The sequence below is a fragment of the Phyllobates terribilis genome, unplaced genomic scaffold (genome assembly GCF_046119375.1).
Source record: "Phyllobates terribilis strain yellow unplaced genomic scaffold, ASM4611937v1 Scaffold_5__5_contigs__length_657084704, whole genome shotgun sequence".
Classification (NCBI taxonomy): domain Eukaryota; kingdom Metazoa; phylum Chordata; class Amphibia; order Anura; family Dendrobatidae; genus Phyllobates; species Phyllobates terribilis.
Window position 1 is genome coordinate 653,414,040 of NW_027362765.1, and position 12,631 is coordinate 653,426,670.

General features: G+C 46.0%; 7 non-coding genes and 4 pseudogenes across 7 annotated transcripts; all 11 read right to left on the reverse strand.

Annotated features, from left to right (window-relative positions):
- Positions 1-34: 34 nt before the first annotated feature.
- LOC141275128 (U2 spliceosomal RNA) lies at positions 35-225 on the reverse strand. Its single transcript, XR_012323379.1, has one exon. It is a non-coding gene; the product is annotated as a U2 spliceosomal RNA (small nuclear RNA).
- A 1,115-nt stretch (positions 226-1,340) lies between these two features.
- Positions 1,341-1,521, reverse strand: LOC141150390 (U2 spliceosomal RNA; annotated as a pseudogene).
- A 789-nt stretch (positions 1,522-2,310) lies between these two features.
- Positions 2,311-2,402, reverse strand: LOC141151252 (U2 spliceosomal RNA; annotated as a pseudogene).
- Positions 2,403-3,517: 1,115 nt separating this feature from the next.
- Positions 3,518-3,708, reverse strand: LOC141149687 (U2 spliceosomal RNA). Its single transcript, XR_012245977.1, has one exon. It is a non-coding gene; the product is annotated as a U2 spliceosomal RNA (small nuclear RNA).
- Positions 3,709-4,823: 1,115 nt separating this feature from the next.
- On the reverse strand, positions 4,824-5,014 carry LOC141275129 (U2 spliceosomal RNA). Its single transcript, XR_012323380.1, has one exon. It is a non-coding gene; the product is annotated as a U2 spliceosomal RNA (small nuclear RNA).
- Positions 5,015-6,129: 1,115 nt separating this feature from the next.
- On the reverse strand, positions 6,130-6,310 carry LOC141150391 (U2 spliceosomal RNA; annotated as a pseudogene).
- A 789-nt stretch (positions 6,311-7,099) lies between these two features.
- LOC141151253 (U2 spliceosomal RNA) lies at positions 7,100-7,191 on the reverse strand (annotated as a pseudogene).
- Positions 7,192-8,306: 1,115 nt separating this feature from the next.
- LOC141149688 (U2 spliceosomal RNA) lies at positions 8,307-8,497 on the reverse strand. Its single transcript, XR_012245978.1, has one exon. It is a non-coding gene; the product is annotated as a U2 spliceosomal RNA (small nuclear RNA).
- Positions 8,498-9,612: 1,115 nt separating this feature from the next.
- On the reverse strand, positions 9,613-9,803 carry LOC141275130 (U2 spliceosomal RNA). Its single transcript, XR_012323381.1, has one exon. It is a non-coding gene; the product is annotated as a U2 spliceosomal RNA (small nuclear RNA).
- A 1,115-nt stretch (positions 9,804-10,918) lies between these two features.
- Positions 10,919-11,109, reverse strand: LOC141149810 (U2 spliceosomal RNA). The gene has a single exon (XR_012246094.1). It is a non-coding gene; the product is annotated as a U2 spliceosomal RNA (small nuclear RNA).
- A 1,115-nt stretch (positions 11,110-12,224) lies between these two features.
- LOC141275131 (U2 spliceosomal RNA) lies at positions 12,225-12,415 on the reverse strand. The gene has a single exon (XR_012323382.1). It is a non-coding gene; the product is annotated as a U2 spliceosomal RNA (small nuclear RNA).
- Positions 12,416-12,631: the final 216 nt, after the last annotated feature.

The window sequence follows — 12,631 nt, forward strand, 5'->3', positions numbered from 1 at the left end:
TCAATTCTTTCTGATTTTAGAAACTGCATTAAAGAAGGGGTGCACCGGTCCTGGAGATACTGCAATACCAGGTCAATGCGTGGAGTGGACAGAGCAAGCTCTTTTTCCATCTCCCTGTTCTAAAAATCCATTTAATATATGGTCCCCAGATAGGGGACGTATCAGATATTAAACTGATAAGAACAGATACTACACTTGATCTTAGCCAAAAGGCCGAGAAGCGATAACCAGAATTGGTTTCAAACTACGGAGCCACCCAAGGATCCTGAAAAGTCCATTTGTGGAGATGAGCTCCTGGACTCCCGTTAAGAAGACATGTTGTCAACCTCTAGATCCCTTACATGCCTGCACTTTTCGGCTTACTGCTGCTGCAATCCACGCGTTTTAGATCTGCATAACTCCACCTCTTTAAACACAGCACCTTCACCCCCTGCTGTTCCCACCCGCCTCAACACCGTTGGAAGGGAGGAGAACCAATTAAGGCGGGGGGTGGGGTGGAACGAGCAGCTGTCTACCCTTAGCAGGAGGGCTCCTGATTACATACCTCTCCTGCTGCTGCTGCTGCTGGCTGTCCAGCAGCAGACTGAAGGTGGCTGCTGCTGTGCACAGGTATATAAAGGCTCAGAGCCTATTATGACACGCGCAGCCAGCGTTCCATTGCCACATTCCATCTACTGCAGGCAGGATACCTGGCTGGCTGAATGTCACTGAGAAGCTCACAGAGACCGCCATAAGCAACAGTTTAACAGAATGCCACAGACTAATCAACCAAACTTTTTGGGTTGGGTTCTCTTTTATAGTCTGCAGGCATTAAATGAAAGAAGTCAGTGTTCCAGCAGAAGGAGACAACGTTTCAGAAAAGGCATTGTAGCAAACCAAAAAAGAAATTTTAAGCGCAGCAGAGTAACCAGCGCACATACCTGTTAGCTCAGGTGAGTTTAAAAGGCTGCTGTTGATAACAAGGGCATTTGCTAAATAGATGGTGTGTGTGCAACAATATACTGAAAGGTCAATTATATTGTGCAGCTTATCTCACCACCTGTAGTTATTTAGGTGAAAGCTCCAAAATGCTTGCCTAATATGTCTGTTTATCCAAAAGGAAGTAAAAAGGGAGAGCTAGAAAGATAGCATTGCATCACATTACATGGCAATGCAATGCACAGTTGCTGAAGTTGAACCAAAATGAGCTTGTAATCTGGCTTCTGCAACTTTGAACATGAAAAATCCAATGAGGAGAAGAAAAGCAAAGCCAAAGAGTCCATCCCAAAATCCGACAAACAAGCAAAATGAACAAAAAACATTGAATTCAAATCTTTCTGATTTTAGAAACTGCATTAAAGAAGGGGTGCACCGGTCCTGGAGATACTGCAATACCAGGTCAATGCGTGGAGTGGACAGAGCAAGCTCTTTTTCCATCTCCCTGTTCTAAAAATCCATTTAATATATGGTCCCCAGATAGGGGACGTATCAGATATTAAACTGATAAGAACAGATTTTTTTCTATCGAAAGCCCGAATTCGTGTACAAAACCCGAGTGCGCTTAAAAAAGTGACAAGTGCCACAAAAAAAGTGCACTAGGATGCTGGTCTTCTTGAAACCCTCTCCAAAAGGAGAAGGGTCCCCCAAACCATTCCCCGTCCCTCCGAGCCAAAAGGCCACAGCGAGGAACAGGGACAAAAAGCCACCTCCAGCCGAAGCCAGAGGCGACCCAATCTTACCCCCAGCACCTGCCCGAGTTCTCACCCGAGCAAGGCACTGGGAGCCAAAGACTGTGCTCCCCTCCCGGAAGAGGGGAGCCAACAACGCTCTCCTCCCAAAAGAGGAGAGCCAGGGGGGTTCAGGGGGGAGCGGAACCTGATGGCCACACACTCCCCCCCTAGACCTGCCAAGAGAGGAACCCGTAAGGGAACCGCATCCCGACAAAATCCTAGTAGGACGTGACACACGTGAATAAGTGGACACACAGTGACAAAGAAATTAAATAAATAGTGAAGGTTTCACAGTATAATACTGCCCGGACCTTCGACCGGGAATTGAAAAATTCCCCATCCTAAGGCCAGAAGGCCCGGAATAAGGGTGTGTGCGAAGAAAGAAAATTTGAAGTGCTTGTGCAAATGTGCCATAAACTCAAGTGGGGTTCCCAATCCCAGTGAGTTAAGGCACCCCAGGGTCACCACTCCTGGGGCACTTCACACTTCGGGCTTTCGATCTTCCCCGGCCCAATGGCGTCGATCCTGGGGGGCCATGCTTTCCACCAGATGACTATATTAGCCACCTGGCGTACTAACAAGCGCCTAAACCCCAGTGTGCATAATGTATCAATCTACTAGGGCGGCCAACATCCAAAACCGCCTTTTCGAAAGATACTACACTTGATCTTAGCCAAAAGGCCGAGAAGCGATAACCAGAATTGGTTTCAAACTACGGAGCCACCCAAGGATCCTGAAAAGTCCATTTGTGGAGATGAGCTCCTGGACTCCCGTTAAGAAGACATGTTGTCAACCTCTAGATCCCTTACATGCCTGCACTTTTCGGCTTGCTGCTGCTGCAATCCACGCGTTTTAGATCTGCATAACTCCACCTCTTTAAACACAGCACCTTCACCCCCTGCTGTTCCCACCCGCCTCAACACCGTTGGAAGGGAGGAGAACCAATTAAGGCGGGGGGTGGGGTGGAACGAGCAGCTGTCTACCCTTAGCAGGAGGGCTCCTGATTACATACCTCTCCTGCTGCTGCTGCTGCTGGCTGTCCAGCAGCAGACTGAAGGTGGCTGCTGCTGTGCACAGGTATATAAAGGCTCAGAGCCTATTATGACACGCGCAGCCAGCGTTCCATTGCCACATTCCATCTACTGCAGGCAGGATACCTGGCTGGCTGAATGTCGCTGAGAAGCTCACAGAGACCGCCATAAGCAACAGTTTAACAGAATGCCACAGACTAATCAACCAAACTTTTTGGGTTGGGTTCTCTTTTATAGTCTGCAGGCATTAAATGAAAGAAGTCAGTGTTCCAGCAGAAGGAGACAACGTTTCAGAAAAGGCATTGTAGCAAACCAAAAAAGAAATTTTAAGCGCAGCAGAGTAACCAGCGCACATACCTGTTAGCTCAGGTGAGTTTAAAAGGCTGCTGTTGATAACAAGGGCATTTGCTAAATAGATGGTGTGTGTGCAACAATATACTGAAAGGTCAATTATATTGTGCAGCTTATCTCACCACCTGTAGTTATTTAGGTGAAAGCTCCAAAATGCTTGCCTAATATGTCTGTTTATCCAAAAGGAAGTAAAAAGGGAGAGCTAGAAAGATAGCATTGCATCACATTACATGGCAATGCAATGCACAGTTGCTGAAGTTGAACCAAAATGAGCTTGTAATCTGGCTTCTGCAACTTTGAACATGAAAAATCCAATGAGGAGAAGAAAAGCAAAGCCAAAGAGTCCATCCCAAAATCCGACAAACAAGCAAAATGAACAAAAAACATTGAATTCAAATCTTTCTGATTTTAGAAACTGCATTAAAGAAGGGGTGCACCGGTCCTGGAGATACTGCAATACCAGGTCAATGCGTGGAGTGGACAGAGCAAGCTCTTTTTCCATCTCCCTGTTCTAAAAATCCATTTAATATATGGTCCCCAGATAGGGGATGTATCAGATATTAAACTGATAAGAACAGATACTACACTTGATCTTAGCCAAAAGGCCGAGAAGCGATAACCAGAATTGGTTTCAAACTACGGAGCCACCCAAGGATCCTGAAAAGTCCATTTGTGGAGATGAGCTCCTGGACTCCCGTTAAGAAGACATGTTGTCAACCTCTAGATCCCTTACATGCCTGCACTTTTCGGCTTGCTGCTGCTGCAATCCACGCGTTTTAGATCTGCATAACTCCACCTCTTTAAACACAGCACCTTCACCCCCTGCTGTTCCCACCCGCCTCAACACCGTTGGAAGGGAGGAGAACCAATTAAGGCGGGGGGTGGGGTGGAACGAGCAGCTGTCTACCCTTAGCAGGAGGGCTCCTGATTACATACCTCTCCTGCTGCTGCTGCTGCTGGCTGTCCAGCAGCAGACTGAAGGTGGCTGCTGCTGTGCACAGGTATATAAAGGCTCAGAGCCTATTATGACACGCGCAGCCAGCGTTCCATTGCCACATTCCATCTACTGCAGGCAGGATACCTGGCTGGCTGAATGTCGCTGAGAAGCTCACAGAGACCGCCATAAGCAACAGTTTAACAGAATGCCACAGACTAATCAACCAAACTTTTTGGGTTGGGTTCTCTTTTATAGTCTGCAGGCATTAAATGAAAGAAGTCAGTGTTCCAGCAGAAGGAGACAACGTTTCAGAAAAGGCATTGTAGCAAACCAAAAAAGAAATTTTAAGCGCAGCAGAGTAACCAGCGCACATACCTGTTAGCTCAGGTGAGTTTAAAAGGCTGCTGTTGATAACAAGGGCATTTGCTAAATAGATGGTGTGTGTGCAACAATATACTGAAAGGTCAATTATATTGTGCAGCTTATCTCACCACCTGTAGTTATTTAGGTGAAAGCTCCAAAATGCTTGCCTAATATGTCTGTTTATCCAAAAGGAAGTAAAAAGGGAGAGCTAGAAAGATAGCATTGCATTACATTACATGGCAATGCAATGCACAGTTGCTGAAGTTGAACCAAAATGAGCTTGTAATCTGGCTTCTGCAACTTTGAACATGAAAAATCCAATGAGGAGAAGAAAAGCAAAGCCAAAGAGTCCATCCCAAAATCCGACAAACAAGCAAAATGAACAAAAAACATTGAATTCAAATCTTTCTGATTTTAGAAACTGCATTAAAGAAGGGGTGCACCGGTCCTGGAGATACTGCAATACCAGGTCAATGCGTGGAGTGGACAGAGCAAGCTCTTTTTCCATCTCCCTGTTCTAAAAATCCATTTAATATATGGTCCCCAGATAGGGGACGTATCAGATATTAAACTGATAAGAACAGATACTACACTTGATCTTAGCCAAAAGGCCGAGAAGCGATAACCAGAATTGGTTTCAAACTACGGAGCCACCCAAGGATCCTGAAAAGTCCATTTGTGGAGATGAGCTCCTGGACTCCCGTTAAGAAGACATGTTGTCAACCTCTAGATCCCTTACATGCCTGCACTTTTCGGCTTGCTGCTGCTGCAATCCACGCGTTTTAGATCTGCATAACTCCACCTCTTTAAACATAGCACCTTCACCCCCTGCTGTTCCCACCCGCCTCAACACCGTTGGAAGGGAGGAGAACCAATTAAGGCGGGGGGTGGGGTGGAACGAGCAGCTGTCTACCCTTAGCAGGAGGGCTCCTGATTACATACCTCTCCTGCTGCTGCTGCTGCTGGCTGTCCAGCAGCAGACTGAAGGTGGCTGCTGCTGTGCACAGGTATATAAAGGCTCAGAGCCTATTATGACACGCGCAGCCAGCGTTCCATTGCCACATTCCATCTACTGCAGGCAGGATACCTGGCTGGCTGAATGTCACTGAGAAGCTCACAGAGACCGCCATAAGCAACAGTTTAACAGAATGCCACAGACTAATCAACCAAACTTTTTGGGTTGGGTTCTCTTTTATAGTCTGCAGGCATTAAATGAAAGAAGTCAGTGTTCCAGCAGAAGGAGACAACGTTTCAGAAAAGGCATTGTAGCAAACCAAAAAAGAAATTTTAAGCGCAGCAGAGTAACCAGCGCACATACCTGTTAGCTCAGGTGAGTTTAAAAGGCTGCTGTTGATAACAAGGGCATTTGCTAAATAGATGGTGTGTGTGCAACAATATACTGAAAGGTCAATTATATTGTGCAGCTTATCTCACCACCTGTAGTTATTTAGGTGAAAGCTCCAAAATGCTTGCCTAATATGTCTGTTTATCCAAAAGGAAGTAAAAAGGGAGAGCTAGAAAGATAGCATTGCATCACATTACATGGCAATGCAATGCACAGTTGCTGAAGTTGAACCAAAATGAGCTTGTAATCTGGCTTCTGCAACTTTGAACATGAAAAATCCAATGAGGAGAAGAAAAGCAAAGCCAAAGAGTCCATCCCAAAATCCGACAAACAAGCAAAATGAACAAAAAACATTGAATTCAAATCTTTCTGATTTTAGAAACTGCATTAAAGAAGGGGTGCACCGGTCCTGGAGATACTGCAATACCAGGTCAATGCGTGGAGTGGACAGAGCAAGCTCTTTTTCCATCTCCCTGTTCTAAAAATCCATTTAATATATGGTCCCCAGATAGGGGACGTATCAGATATTAAACTGATAAGAACAGATTTTTTTCTATCGAAAGCCCGAATTCGTGTACAAAACCCGAGTGCGCTTAAAAAAGTGACAAGTGCCACAAAAAAAGTGCACTAGGATGCTGGTCTTCTTGAAACCCTCTCCAAAAGGAGAAGGGTCCCCCAAACCATTCCCCGTCCCTCCGAGCCAAAAGGCCACAGCGAGGAACAGGGACAAAAAGCCACCTCCAGCCGAAGCCAGAGGCGACCCAATCTTACCCCCAGCACCTGCCCGAGTTCTCACCCGAGCAAGGCACTGGGAGCCAAAGACTGTGCTCCCCTCCCGGAAGAGGGGAGCCAACAACGCTCTCCTCCCAAAAGAGGAGAGCCAGGGGGGTTCAGGGGGGAGCGGAACCTGATGGCCACACACTCCCCCCCTAGACCTGCCAAGAGAGGAACCCGTAAGGGAACCGCATCCCGACAAAATCCTAGTAGGACGTGACACACGTGAATAAGTGGACACACAGTGACAAAGAAATTAAATAAATAGTGAAGGTTTCACAGTATAATACTGCCCGGACCTTCGACCGGGAATTGAAAAATTCCCCATCCTAAGGCCAGAAGGCCCGGAATAAGGGTGTGTGCGAAGAAAGAAAATTTGAAGTGCTTGTGCAAATGTGCCATAAACTCAAGTGGGGTTCCCAATCCCAGTGAGTTAAGGCACCCCAGGGTCACCACTCCTGGGGCACTTCACACTTCGGGCTTTCGATCTTCCCCGGCCCAATGGCGTCGATCCTGGGGGGCCATGCTTTCCACCAGATGACTATATTAGCCACCTGGCGTACTAACAAGCGCCTAAACCCCAGTGTGCATAATGTATCAATCTACTAGGGCGGCCAACATCCAAAACCGCCTTTTCGAAAGATACTACACTTGATCTTAGCCAAAAGGCCGAGAAGCGATAACCAGAATTGGTTTCAAACTACGGAGCCACCCAAGGATCCTGAAAAGTCCATTTGTGGAGATGAGCTCCTGGACTCCCGTTAAGAAGACATGTTGTCAACCTCTAGATCCCTTACATGCCTGCACTTTTCGGCTTGCTGCTGCTGCAATCCACGCGTTTTAGATCTGCATAACTCCACCTCTTTAAACACAGCACCTTCACCCCCTGCTGTTCCCACCCGCCTCAACACCGTTGGAAGGGAGGAGAACCAATTAAGGCGGGGGGTGGGGTGGAACGAGCAGCTGTCTACCCTTAGCAGGAGGGCTCCTGATTACATACCTCTCCTGCTGCTGCTGCTGCTGGCTGTCCAGCAGCAGACTGAAGGTGGCTGCTGCTGTGCACAGGTATATAAAGGCTCAGAGCCTATTATGACACGCGCAGCCAGCGTTCCATTGCCACATTCCATCTACTGCAGGCAGGATACCTGGCTGGCTGAATTTCGCTGAGAAGCTCACAGAGACCGCCATAAGCAACAGTTTAACAGAATGCCACAGACTAATCAACCAAACTTTTTGGGTTGGGTTCTCTTTTATAGTCTGCAGGCATTAAATGAAAGAAGTCAGTGTTCCAGCAGAAGGAGACAACGTTTCAGAAAAGGCATTGTAGCAAACCAAAAAAGAAATTTTAAGCGCAGCAGAGTAACCAGCGCACATACCTGTTAGCTCAGGTGAGTTTAAAAGGCTGCTGTTGATAACAAGGGCATTTGCTAAATAGATGGTGTGTGTGCAACAATATACTGAAAGGTCAATTATATTGTGCAGCTTATCTCACCACCTGTAGTTATTTAGGTGAAAGCTCCAAAATGCTTGCCTAATATGTCTGTTTATCCAAAAGGAAGTAAAAAGGGAGAGCTAGAAAGATAGCATTGCATCACATTACATGGCAATGCAATGCACAGTTGCTGAAGTTGAACCAAAATGAGCTTGTAATCTGGCTTCTGCAACTTTGAACATGAAAAATCCAATGAGGAGAAGAAAAGCAAAGCCAAAGAGTCCATCCCAAAATCCGACAAACAAGCAAAATGAACAAAAAACATTGAATTCAAATCTTTCTGATTTTAGAAACTGCATTAAAGAAGGGGTGCACCGGTCCTGGAGATACTGCAATACCAGGTCAATGCGTGGAGTGGACAGAGCAAGCTCTTTTTCCATCTCCCTGTTCTAAAAATCCATTTAATATATGGTCCCCAGATAGGGGATGTATCAGATATTAAACTGATAAGAACAGATACTACACTTGATCTTAGCCAAAAGGCCGAGAAGCGATAACCAGAATTGGTTTCAAACTACGGAGCCACCCAAGGATCCTGAAAAGTCCATTTGTGGAGATGAGCTCCTGGACTCCCGTTAAGAAGACATGTTGTCAACCTCTAGATCCCTTACATGCCTGCACTTTTCGGCTTGCTGCTGCTGCAATCCACGCGTTTTAGATCTGCATAACTCCACCTCTTTAAACACAGCACCTTCACCCCCTGCTGTTCCCACCCGCCTCAACACCGTTGGAAGGGAGGAGAACCAATTAAGGCGGGGGGTGGGGTGGAACGAGCAGCTGTCTACCCTTAGCAGGAGGGCTCCTGATTACATACCTCTCCTGCTGCTGCTGCTGCTGGCTGTCCAGCAGCAGACTGAAGGTGGCTGCTGCTGTGCACAGGTATATAAAGGCTCAGAGCCTATTATGACACGCGCAGCCAGCGTTCCATTGCCACATTCCATCTACTGCAGGCAGGATACCTGGCTGGCTGAATGTCGCTGAGAAGCTCACAGAGACCGCCATAAGCAACAGTTTAACAGAATGCCACAGACTAATCAACCAAACTTTTTGGGTTGGGTTCTCTTTTATAGTCTGCAGGCATTAAATGAAAGAAGTCAGTGTTCCAGCAGAAGGAGACAACGTTTCAGAAAAGGCATTGTAGCAAACCAAAAAAGAAATTTTAAGCGCAGCAGAGTAACCAGCGCACATACCTGTTAGCTCAGGTGAGTTTAAAAGGCTGCTGTTGATAACAAGGGCATTTGCTAAATAGATGGTGTGTGTGCAACAATATACTGAAAGGTCAATTATATTGTGCAGCTTATCTCACCACCTGTAGTTATTTAGGTGAAAGCTCCAAAATGCTTGCCTAATATGTCTGTTTATCCAAAAGGAAGTAAAAAGGGAGAGCTAGAAAGATAGCATTGCATTACATTACATGGCAATGCAATGCACAGTTGCTGAAGTTGAACCAAAATGAGCTTGTAATCTGGCTTCTGCAACTTTGAACATGAAAAATCCAATGAGGAGAAGAAAAGCAAAGCCAAAGAGTCCATCCCAAAATCCGACAAACAAGCAAAATGAACAAAAAACATTGAATTCAAATCTTTCTGATTTTAGAAACTGCATTAAAGAAGGGGTGCACCGGTCCTGGAGATACTGCAATACCAGGTCAATGCGTGGAGTGGACAGAGCAAGCTCTTTTTCCATCTCCCTGTTCTAAAAATCCATTTAATATATGGTCCCCAGATAGGGGACGTATCAGATATTAAACTGATAAGAACAGATACTACACTTGATCTTAGCCAAAAGGCCGAGAAGCGATAACCAGAATTGGTTTCAAACTACGGAGCCACCCAAGGATCCTGAAAAGTCCATTTGTGGAGATGAGCTCCTGGACTCCCGTTAAGAAGACATGTTGTCAACCTCTAGATCCCTTACATGCCTGCACTTTTCGGCTTGCTGCTGCTGCAATCCACGCGTTTTAGATCTGCATAACTCCACCTCTTTAAACACAGCACCTTCACCCCCTGCTGTTCCCACCCGCCTCAACACCGTTGGAAGGGAGGAGAACCAATTAAGGCGGGGGGTGGGGTGGAACGAGCAGCTGTCTACCCTTAGCAGGAGGGCTCCTGATTACATACCTCTCCTGCTGCTGCTGCTGCTGGCTGTCCAGCAGCAGACTGAAGGTGGCTGCTGCTGTGCACAGGTATATAAAGGCTCAGAGCCTATTATGACACGCGCAGCCAGCGTTCCATTGCCACATTCCATCTACTGCAGGCAGGATACCTGGCTGGCTGAATGTCGCTGAGAAGCTCACAGAGACCGCCATAAGCAACAGTTTAACAGAATGCCACAGACTAATCAACCAAACTTTTTGGGTTGGGTTCTCTTTTATAGTCTGCAGGCATTAAATGAAAGAAGTCAGTGTTCCAGCAGAAGGAGACAACGTTTCAGAAAAGGCATTGTAGCAAACCAAAAAAGAAATTTTAAGCGCAGCAGAGTAACCAGCGCACATACCTGTTAGCTCAGGTGAGTTTAAAAGGCTGCTGTTGATAACAAGGGCATTTGCTAAATAGATGGTGTGTGTGCAACAATATACTGAAATGTCAATTATATTGTGCAGCTTATCTCACCACCTGTAGTTATTTAGGTGAAAGCTCCAAAATGCTTGCCTAATATGTCTGTTTATCCAAAAGGAAGTAAAAAGGGAGAGCTAGAAAGATAGCATTGCATCACATTACATGGCAATGCAATGCACAGTTGCTGAAGTTGAACCAAAATGAGCTTGTAATCTGGCTTCTGCAACTTTGAACATGAAAAATCCAATGAGGAGAAGAAAAGCAAAGCCAAAGAGTCCATCCCAAAATCCGACAAACAAGCAAAATGAACAAAAAACATTGAATTCAATTCTTTCTGATTTTAGAAACTGCATTAAAGAAGGGGTGCACCGGTCCTGGAGATACTGCAATACCAGGTCAATGCGTGGAGTGGACAGAGCAAGCTCTTTTTCCATCTCCCTGTTCTAAAAATCCATTTAATATATGGTCCCCAGATAGGGGACGTATCAGATATTAAACTGATAAGAACAGATACTACACTTGGTCTTAGCCAAAAGGCCGAGAAGCGATAACCAGAATTGGTTTCAAACTACGGAGCCACCCAAGGATCCTGAAAAGTCCATTTGTGGAGATGAGCTCCTGGACTCCCGTTAAGAAGACATGTTGTCAACCTCTAGATCCCTTACATGCCTGCACTTTTCGGCTTGCTGCTGCTGCAATCCACGCGTTTTAGATCTGCATAACTCCACCTCTTTAAACACAGCACCTTCACCCCCTGCAGTTCCCACCCGCCTCAACACCGTTGGAAGGGAGGAGAACCAATTAAGGCGGGGGGTGGGGTGGAACGAGCAGCTGTCTACCCTTAGCAGGAGGGCTCCTGATTACATACCTCTCCTGCTGCTGCTGCTGCTGGCTGTCCAGCAGCAGACTGAAGGTGGCTGCTGCTGTGCACAGGTATATAAAGGCTCAGAGCCTATTATGACACGCGCAGCCAGCGTTCCATTGCCACATTCCATCTACTGCAGGCAGGATACCTGGCTGGCTGAATGTCGCTGAGAAGCTCACAGAGACCGCCATAAGCAACAGTTTAACAGAATGCCACAGACTAATCAACCAAACTTTTTGGGTTGGGTTCTCTTTTATAGTCTGCAGGCATTAAATGAAAGAAGTCAGTGTTCCAGCAGAAGGAGACAACGTTTCAGAAAAGGCATTGTAGCAAACCAAAAAAGAAATTTTAAGCACAGCAGAGTAACCAGCGCACATACCTGTTAGCTCAGGTGAGTTTAAAAGGCTGCTGTTGATAACAAGGGCATTTGCTAAATAGATGGTGTGTGTGCAACAATATACTGAAAGGTCAATTATATTGTGCAGCTTATCTCACCACCTGTAGTTATTTAGGTGAAAGCTCCAAAATGCTTGCCTAATATGTCTGTTTATCCAAAAGGAAGTAAAAAGGGAGAGCTAGAAAGATAGCATTGCATCACATTACATGGCAATGCAATGCACAGTTGCTGAAGTTGAACCAAAATGAGCTTGTAATCTGGCTTCTGCAACTTTGAACATGAAAAATCCAATGAGGAGAAGAAAAGCAAAGCCAAAGAGTCCATCCCAAAATCCGACAAACAAGCAAAATGAACAAAAAACATTGAATTCAATTCTTTCTGATTTTAGAAACTGCATTAAAGAAGGGGTGCACCGGTCCTGGAGATACTGCAATACCAGGTCAATGCGTGGAGTGGACAGAGCAAGCTCTTTTTCCATCTCCCTGTTCTAAAAATCCATTTAATATATGGTCCCCAGATAGGGGACGTATCAGATATTAAACTGATAAGAACAGATACTACACTTGATCTTAGCCAAAAGGCCGAGAAGCGATAACCAGAATTGGTTTCAAACTACGGAGCCACCCAAGGATCCTGAAAAGTCCATTTGTGGAGATGAGCTCCTGGACTCCCGTTAAGAAGACATGTTGTCAACCTCTAGATCCCTTACATGCCTGCACTTTTCGGCTTGCTGCTGCTGCAATCCACGCGTTTTAGATCTGCATAACTCGACCTCTTTAAACACAGCACCTTCACCCCCTGCTGTTCCC